General features: G+C 48.4%; 1 pseudogene; it reads right to left on the minus strand.

Moving 5' to 3' along the window:
* Positions 1-1,937: 1,937 nt before the first annotated feature.
* LOC134947218 (5S ribosomal RNA) lies at positions 1,938-2,056 on the minus strand (annotated as a pseudogene).
* Between the last annotated feature and the right edge of the window lie 8,445 nt (positions 2,057-10,501).

Consider the following 10,501-nt stretch of genomic DNA (forward strand, 5'->3'; position numbering starts at 1 on the left):
CTGAAATCTCTTCTGACCATGCTAGACAATGCTTGTCATATATTGTCACAGCTTCTCACTATATTAAAGAGGTGGCTTCTGATGCCGGTATTCTAGCAGCCAAGGCCTCTACTACATCAAGCCTGGCTCGCGGGATATTGTGGCTGAGATCCTGGTCTGTGGATCTGGACTCTAGAAAAACCCTGGAGGTACTCCCTTTCAAGGGAGATATTCTGTTTGGGGAAGACTTAAATAAGATAGTGGCTGACTTGGCTACTGCCAAAACTGCCTGTCTGCCAAGTACCGCTCCTTCTGTGTCGGAGGCTAAAGGTACTTCCTTTCGCCCCTTTCCTCCTTCAGGTAAAGCAAAAGGTTAGGCGTACAACAAGCAGGCACGCACTTCCAAACCTGGTAAGCCGAAGCCCAAAAGAGCCTGGGATGCCCATCTGCCAGCGTCCAAGACGGATAAGCCTGCCGCATGACGGGGCGGGCCTCCCCCTGGGGGATCCCAGGGTGGGAGGCCGGCTTCTAGGGTATACCCAGGAATGGTTGAAGATCACTTCAGATGCCTGGGTACGGGAAGTCGTCACTCGAGGTTACGCCATAGCCTTCAAAAACCGTCCCCCTCATCGATTTTGCCTGACAGACATCCCGTTGGACCAGACAAAGGCAAACACTCTACATTCGGTGGTACAGACCCTCCTGGATACAGGAGTCGTAGTACAGGTGCCTCTTGCTAAGAGGGGCTGGGGGTACTATTCTCCGCTGTTTCTAGTCCCGAAACCGAACGGGTCCTCTCGGCCCATTCTCAATCTCAAGGCATTGAACAGGTTTGTGAAAGTTTCCAAGTTACGTATGGAAACCCTTCGCTCTATAGTTCTGGCCATGGAACCTGGGGATTACATTGTCTCCCTGGACATACAGGATGCTTACCTGCAGATTCCTATAGCAGTGTCACATCAGCAATACCTGAGGTTTGCGATTGCCAGTTTCGGGCGTTACCTTTTGGTTTAACTACGGCTCCGCGAGTCTTCACCAAAGTTATGGCGGCGATGACGGGGGTACTCCGCCGTCAAGGGGTCAGGATACTGCCGTATCTGGACGACTTGTTAATCCTGGCAAATTCCCCAGATATTTTCCTATGTCATCTGGATATGACTGTCCAGTTTCTTCAAGCCCACGGGTGGCTCATCAACTGGAAGAATCCTCCCTGGTCCCTGCTCAGAGCATGGTGCACCTGGGGGCGCTATTAGACATTCACAACCAGCGGTTGTTCTGGTCTCAGGAGAAAGTCCTGAAGCTTCAGGACAGGATTCGTTGCTTCCTTTCTCGTCCGCAAGTGTCGATACATTCGACAATGCAGGTGCTGGGCTTCATGGTATCAGCATTCGACATGGTGGAGTATTCTCAAATTCATTCTCGCCCCCTCCAGAGGCTGATTCTAGCCAAGTGGGATGGCCTGCCCCACCGGATCAGGTCTCACATGATCTCATTGACATACAAGACAAAGGAGAAAAGAAGACTCTTTTGTGGGTGCACTCTTATGTAATTATGAAAGTATCAAAAAAGATATAGATTAAAATTTTATATTTATTGATAACAAAAATAAAACACATAGTAGTTGAATGTACAAGTAGGGAAATAGAAGTAAAATGAATAAACAATGGAACCGGTAATACTGATATTAATGTCCAATAATGGTTCCAAGCTGCCTGGGTGACATCAATATTTCAAATGTATGGTCAATCCATAAATTGGTCTCAACTGACTGCCTTAGCTGTATAATCTTAAAGTAGAGCGAACTGCTAGACTCTTAGCGCCTCGGTAATAGCTAAGATTGTTAATACGGTCAGCTGTATTCCTTACAACTGGCGTTAAGATAGAGATAGAAAACAGATTGAATAAAGAAAAGATGAATCTGCTGTCAGAGTTAGACACTGAGCCTGGCCGCCCAGAATTTTCTACTAAACCGAGTATTCCTCAAGAGTCTCCCACTCGAGTACTGACTCGGCCCAACACTGCTTAGCTTCCAAGATCGGAAGGATTCGGGCGTTACCAGTGTGGTATGATAGTAGAAAATTAGTGATATTGCTTCTGGAATCACTGATGACAGTTCATGAATGACATGAAGTATTAGAGGTAGTACTCAATAGAAAAGAAGAGGAAGGTACAGTGAAAGGGGGATCTGCTGCCAATGTTAGACAGGGGTAAAATACCCCTGAATCAATGGTGAGAGTCCCGAAATTATAGCAATAGTCGGAAAAAGAGGTTCTCAATGAGACAGTCATTCACAATGATTGAATAATGATAGCTGCTTAATATATTATGATACAGGGTGCCAAATATAGATACCGAATAGTGAATATAGTCACAGATAAATCACTGGTTGGTAGCCATGTAGAAAAAAAGGGAGAAAGAGGAAATTCTGCAGATGGCGTCACAATGTTGATACTGGTAGTAGGTAATATCTCAAAAACAACCATAAATAAATGTCCTTAATTTGTTGATATAAATACACCACTATAACTGATAACAGGAATAGATGGTCACAAAAGATAGATCACTGAAAGGTAGTTATATATAGGAAGAGAAAAACAGCATTCTGGCTGGAAAAATGTTCAAAAATGTAAAGAACACCAAATGTAAATTATGACAGGTCTCTGTACTATTGAGACCTGAATTAAATATATAGAGCTGAGGCTGAATTAAATATAATTCAATGGACTGAAGTAGCTATGATAATAAATCAATGATGGATAATTCAAATAAAATAGATTAATGGATCCACAGTCAATAATAAATAGGTCTAAATTAATACAGCTACTGCAATGATATGCCTAATAGAGCTGATAAAGAACTCAGGCTGAAAAAAAACATTTTTATGAGCTGTAATAGCTATGATAATAAATCAATGATGGATAATTCAAACAAAATAGATTAATGGATCCACAGTCAATAATAAATAGGTCTAAATTTATACAGCTACTGCAATAATATGTATTGCACGCAAAAGGAAGGACAGTATAGTAGCACGGGTAACTCTGGAAACAGATATTACCCGTGTCGGCGTCCCAATGAGGATCGAGTGCCGTGTAGCAGAACTATGCTGTGGATCCAGGGGGCTAAGAAGCCGCGGGGCTGGCGTGGGATGAGGTGCAGATTTGGTACTGTCAGGATTCTGATTTTGTCTGTCCCCGGCGGGAGCGCTAGTGGGTCAGTGTTGGTGTGACGTAATACATGAGGAGACCGAAGAATAGTCCTGCGCATAGGCGCTGATATTTATTATGTCACAGGGATCACAAAGCAATTGAATAACAGGTGCAGTGGAATGCAAAACCAGAAATAACAGGAAATAAATATTCAAAAGTCACTGGTAACTATGATTGAAACAAACAGAACTAGGGTAATTGTAAAAAGCACACAGTCTCAGTATAACTCAGGATGAAATAACTTTGGAAAAACAGAACTCTGATAAATGTACAGTCTCTATGAAGCACAAGTCCAGATAGCCTAACGGGCTTAAGCAGGAGACAGTCTCTAAGCAAATAGATGTTAACTGCTGAGATGCACAGATGGTAATGATAAAACACCTGAGGAGAGTCTCTTACTGCTGGTGGATTGTGGCTGGCTGTGGCTGGAGTTTGTAGTTCCACAGGAACACTGGAACAGGGAGATGACTTGGAAATGCCAGAAATAGAAGACTGCTGGAAACAAAGGATTGAAGACTGGAAACTGGAACGGAACTGGAACTGCTGGGACCTGTAGTTCCACAGGTCCAATACACAGGGGTATCTCTGCAGACAGATGACTGCAAACAGGAGACGCCTGTTCACAGAATGTGACGTGTTGTCCAAGGCGATGAGACTGAGCCAGGAACTGGAGTTTATACCCCTTGGTCTGTGATGATTGGATGTTGCATCTGTGAGGACACACCCTGCTGGATTAGGTGTTCAGATCAGTTGTGAGTTAGCTGAAGCACTGTGTACTCCAGGCTGCAGTAGACTGAAAACTGGAACTGGAACAGAACTGAACTGCTGGAACCTGTAGTTCCACAGTAGTGATGCGACGGAGAATGCAGATTCCTGACAGTACCCCCCCTTTTATGGGTGGGCACCGAACACCCACGCTGGAACTTGGAAGGCTGAATGTCAATTGAAGTCTCAGAAGACACTGTAGGACACTTGAAAGTAGAGGACTGGAATAAGCATTCATAAGCAGGAGTAGAATCAACTTGAAATACTCTAGGGTGGAGAGAGGACGTCATCTCCAAAACTGACTGACGGGAATTCTCAGCTGAGGTTGACTGAACACTAGAAGCTTTATCTTGGGGTGAGATGCTTAGAGCCTCCATCTGGGTTGAGGCAACTGCAATATCTGAAAGAACTGTGGACTCTGGACATAGCGACAGGAGTTGCTTACTTGAAACACTGGAGAGAACCACACCGGGTTCGGAGGAACTGGAATCGGTAGGAACCGACGGCAACTTTGGACAGACGGATGGAACCGGATTGGGTCCAGAAAAGCTGGAACCAGCTGGAACTGGAGGAGTCCTCGGACTGACGGATAGGACCGGATTTGATCCGAGGATGCTGGAATCGGCTGGAACGAAGGAGGCTTACTGGAATCGGCTGGAACCGAAGGAGGTAGCCCATCATTGGAGCCACTCAGGCTGACTGGAACCAGTAGAGTCTTACTGGAATCGGCTGGAACCGAAGGAGGCTGATCCGGACAGACGGATGGGACAGGATTGGGTCCGGAAGAGCTTGGACTGGCTGGAACCGGAGGAGTCTTACTGGAATCGGCTGGAACCGAAGGGGGCTTACTGGAATCGGCTGGAACCGAAGGGGGCTTACTGGAATCGGCTGGAACCGAAGGGGGCTAACTGGAATCGGCTGGAACCGAAGGGGGCTAACTGGAATTGGCTGGAACCGAAGGGGGCTTACTGGAATCGGCTGGAACCAAAGGAGGCTTACTGGAATCAGCTGGAACCAAAGGAGGCTTACTGGAATCGGCTGGAACCGAAGGAGGCTGATCCAGACTGACGGATGGAACCGGATTGGGTCCGGAAAAGCTTGAACCGGCTGGAACCGGAGGAGTCCTCGGACTGACGGATAGGACCGGATTTGATCCGAGGATGCTGGAATCGGCTGGAACCGAAGGAGGCTTACTGGAATCGTCTGGAACCGAAGGAGGCTTACTGGAATCGGCTGGAACCGAAGGAGGCTTACTGGAATCGGCTGGAACCGAAGGAGGCTGATCCGGACAGACGGATGGGACCGGATTGGGTCCGGAGACAGTTGAATCAGCTGGAACTGATGGAGTCAGAATCCAGTTAGAACCGGAATGAGTGGTATCCGAGTGTTCAGTTAGACCATCCTGGATCTCTGTCCATGCTGGATGCCAACAGGGTGGTGCTCTCTGAAGACGGCAAACAGGAGTTCATAACTGCATCTGTAGCACAAAAATTTCCATCTGGGAACTTGGCTCTGGATACTTCCCTTGGGGCTGAAATTTCGGTGACCCCTCCTGGGGTTGACGAATCAGACACCTCTCTCAGGGTTGTTTTCTCCAGCACCCCTCCTGGGGTTGACAGATCAGAAACTCCTTTTTGAGAAGACTCATATGCCCCTACTAGAGCTTGAACATTGGATACCCCTCCTTGGGCTGTAGACACAGACGCCCCTCCTTGGGCTGTAGACACCAAACATTGGAGTGACCCTGACTCCACACTCTGACCACCGTCCGGGTCCATGGGCCTTGGACAAACTGTCAGGATTCTGATTTTGTCTGTCCCCGGCGGGAGCGCTAGTGGGTCAGTGTTGGTGTGACGTAATACATGAGGAGACCGAAGAATAGTCCTGCGCATAGGCGCTGATATTTATTATGTCACAGGGATCACAAAGCAATTGAATAACAGGTGCAGTGGAATGCAAAACAAGAAATAACAGGAAATAAATATTCAAAAGTCACTGGTAACTATGATTGAAACAAACAGAACTAGGGTAATTGTAAAAAGCACACAGTCTCAGTATAACTCAGGATGAAATAACTTTGGAAAAACAGAACTCTGATAAATGTACAGTCTCTATGAAGCACAAGTCCAGATAGCCATAGAGCTGTAACACACTGGCCGGTTTCTCCCAGATGGCAAAAAGCCGGACAAACTTTGTCCGGCTTTTTGCCATCCGGGAGAAACCGGCAGAGTCTGTCACACAGGACGGCTTTGAGCCGTGTGTGATGCTGTGCGCATGCGCAGCATCAGACACGGCTTCAGAAAAAACCGTTATGTGTGAAAGCTCCCCTTCACACACATGGTTTACTGGCTCCAAAGACGGCCCGGAGGCCGCCGGACCTTCCAGTGGTGAGACCCGGCTGCAACCCGGCAGCTGGGCCGGGGCCGTGCAGTGTGAAGGGACCCTAGCCCTCACACTGTTAACTACAATGCCGGCACGGGAAAAAGCCGTCCGGCTTTTTCCCGGCCGGCAAAAGCCGGGTAGTGTGTTTCAGCACTAACGGGCTTAAGCAGGAGACAGTCTCTAAGCAAATAGATGTTAACTGCTGAGATGCACAGATGGTAATGATAAAACACCTGAGGAGAGTCTCTTACTGCTGGTGGATTGTGGCTGGCTGTGGCTGGAGTTTGTAGTTCCACAGGAACACTGGAACAGGGAGATGACTTGGAAATGCCAGAAATAGAAGACTGCTGGAAACAAAGGATTGAAGACTGGAACCTGGAACTGGAAACTGGAACGGAACTGTAACTGCTGGGACCTGTAGTTCCACAGGTCCAATACACAGGGGTATCTCTGCAGACAGATGACTGCAAACAGGAGACGCCTGTTCACAGAATGTGACGTGTTGTCCAAGGCGATGAGACTGAGCCAGGAACTGGAGTTTATACCCCTTGGTCTGTGATGATTGGATGTTGCATCTGTGAGGACACACCCTGCTGGATTAGGTGTTCAGATCAGCTGTGAGTTAGCTGAAGCACTGTGTACTCCAGGCTGCAGTAGACTGAAAACTGGAACTGGAACAGAACTGAACTGCTGGAACCTGTAGTTCCACAGTAGTGATGCGACGGAGAATGCAGATTCCTGACAGGTAAAAAGAAAAGAAAAGTCCGTGGTCACAGGGTGGTCGTGTCAGAGTCCGATGTTGGTCCAAATACCATGACGTGGGGGTGCGCTGTAGATCCAATACTCAAAGGCAGCTGAATAGGTGTAGGATGAGTCGCAGGTAAGCAGGAGAGAATGTCCATAGACAGCCGTGTCAGAGTCCCAGCATTGTGTCAGACATATGAGCCGCGAAGATGCGCTGTAAATCTGGGAAGTTGTGTCACCGCTGAGCTCGCATGTGATGAGGCAAAGTTAGGCAGAAGGAGACGTCCGTGGTCCCAGAGTAGCTGAGGGTCGGAAGACGCGTTTCGCCCGTACACCGGGCTTGGTCACTTCCTGTATGGTAATGGGCTCCCGTGGGCTTTATCTCGATAAGGGCCGTCGGGTATCCAATCAGCGGAGAGGTGTGTCCGTCCTATTAGGGTTGCGGCACAGGTGTAGTTACTGAGTAGATCAGGTGTGTTCAAGCCACATAAGACTTTCAATCAGGGGCCCAGTACATAAGAAACGAACAAAGAATGAATACGTGTCGATTAAAATAGTAAAATGGAACAAATGACAGAAATGACAACATGGAATAAGTCCTAACTAGTCTATATATATATATATATATATATATATATATATATATATATATATACATATATATACACAGTGGCGTAACTACTGCCCCCGCAGTCCTCGCGTGGCTTGGGGGCGAAGGGCTGCGGGGGCGCCACTGACTTAGAACAGATTGACATGCGCACGAGCATCCGCATGTCAATCTGCGGTCTCCTCTCCCTCCCTGCTGTGTTGGAGGGACACGGAACGCACATCGCGCGTCTCTCCTGTGTCCCTCCCTGGCTCTCCCCCGGCCGGTCTAAGGAAGTGCCGTTCGTGAGCTCTGATTGGCTCACGAACCGGCACTTCCTTTATTAGACCAGCGGGGGAGAGCCAGGAGGGACACAGGAGAGACGCGCGATGCGCTCCGTGTCCTTCCAACACATGGGGGGGGGGGGGGGCGGGTGAGCAGGCACTTGGGGCATATACCTGGCACTGTGGGGGGCAGATCTGGCACTGGGGGCATATACCTGGCACTGTGGGGGCAGATCTGGCACTGGGGGCATATACCTGGCACTGTGGGGGCAGATCTGGCACTGGGGGCATATACCTGGCACTGTGGGGACAGATCTGGCACTGGGGGGCATATACCTGGCACTGTGGAGGCAGATCTGGCACTGGGGGCATATACCTGGCACTGTGGGGGGAAGACCTGGCACTGTGGGCACATACCTGGCACTGTGTGGGGGGGGGGTCTGGCACTGGGGGCATATACCTGGCACTGGGGGCATATACCTGGCACTGTGGGGGGAAGATCTGGCACTGGGGGCATATACCTGGCACTGTGGGGGCAGATCTGGCACTGGGGGCATATACCTGGCACTGTGGGGGAAGATCTGGCACTGGGGGCATATACCTGGCACTGTGGGGGGGGGGAGATCTGGCACTGGGGGCATATACCTGGCACTGTGGGGGCAGATCTGGCACTGGGGGCATATACCTGGCACTGTGGGGGGAAGATCTGGCACTGGGGGCATATACCTGGCACTGTGGGGGGGGGAAAGATCTGGCACTGGGGGCATATACCTGGCACTGTGGGGGCAGATCTGGCACTGGGGGCATATACCTGGCACTGTGGGGGGAAGATCTGGCACTGGGGGCATATACCTGGCACTGTGGGGGCAGATCTTGCACTGGGGGCATATACCTGGCACTGTGGGGGCAGATCTGGCACTGGGGGCATATACCTGGCACTGTGGGGGGAAGATCTGGCACTGGAGGCATATACCTGGCACTGTGGGGGAATATCTGGCACTGGGGGCATATACCTGGCACTGTGGGGGAATATTTGGCACTGGGGGGAGCAGGCACTGAGGGGGCATATGTGGCACTGTGGGGGAATATTTGGTACTGGGGGAGCAGGCACTGAGGGGGCATATGTGGCACTGGGGGGGGGGTATATGTGGCACTGGGGGCATGTACCTGGCACTGTGGGGGAATATCTGGCACTAGGAGCATATACCTGGCACTGTGGGGGAATATCTGGCACTGGGGGCATATGTGGCACTGGGAGCATGGCCCTAGCAACAAGCACTACCCCCTAGCAACGAGCATGACACCCAGTGCATGAAACCCCTGGCAACGAGCATGACACCCTGAGCATGAAAACCCCTGGCACCGTGCATGGAACCAGGAGCATGAAACCCCTGGCAACGAGCAGGTAATTTAAAAGTAATTAGAAGCCTTACTGTAGAACTTAATGTGTAATGGGCATTATGGTGTGTGGCATAATGTATCACGGACATTGCGGTGTGTGTCATAATGTATCAGGCATTACGGTGTGTTGTATACTATATCACGGGCATTGTGGTATGTGGTATAATGTCTCAGGATCATTGTGGTGTGTGTCATACTGTGTCACTGACATTGTATGTGCTATAATGTATCAGGGGCATTGCAGTGTGTAGCATAATGTATAACGGGCATTGCGATTCCTGTCATAATGTGTCACAGGCATTACGGCGTGTGGCATAATGTGTCTGGGGCATTACAGTGTGTGCATATTGTGTCATGTGCATTATTGTGTGTGGAATAATGTCTAAGGGCCATTGCAGTATGTGGAATAATGTATACTGGGCATTACTATAAGGAGGAAAAATGACAAATAATGTAAGGGGCATGAATCAGGATTATTTTTCTTTCCTGTGGTGGCCAACGTCTGGGCGTGCAGGTTGCAAAACTGGGGTATAAGGTAGTCTTTTCCTGCAATGCCAGCCCTCCACGCAAAGCCACGCCCATTTCGACAAAGCCACACACCCTTTTTAATTATTAAAACAGATAAGTTAGCACATTTTCCGTATCTGTACGGGAGGATGCTTAGCATCGTTTCAGGAACAGAGTACAAAGAAGGAAGGTAGGTGCCACACAATGACAGTTAATACATAGTTAATAATATCTGCTTCTCAGGTGCATGTCATAATTAGCATGTAAACAAGAAAGCCATAAAGATAGTTGAGCTTGTATTATAAAGTACTAATACAGAATTTTCAGCAGTTAATTACCAGAGATAAGTTAACTCATTAATGATATCTGTACAGGGGAAGCAGGATTATAAGTAGTTAATTACCAAAGATAAATTCATTCTTTGATGATATTTGCACAGGGGGAGCAGAACATCGTTTCAGGAACAGAATGAAATGGAATGGAATGAGAGTCTGTGCCACAAAGTAAAATTTGATTTGATGCATTATATCGTTAATAATATCTGCATTTTAAGCGCACAATTTGATGCATGGTGTCATTAATAATATCTGCACTTCAGGTGCATACAATGCTTGAAATACTGATACAGAAAACCAAAATAATAA

The sequence above is a fragment of the Pseudophryne corroboree genome, chromosome 7, assembly GCF_028390025.1.
Source record: "Pseudophryne corroboree isolate aPseCor3 chromosome 7, aPseCor3.hap2, whole genome shotgun sequence".
Classification (NCBI taxonomy): domain Eukaryota; kingdom Metazoa; phylum Chordata; class Amphibia; order Anura; family Myobatrachidae; genus Pseudophryne; species Pseudophryne corroboree.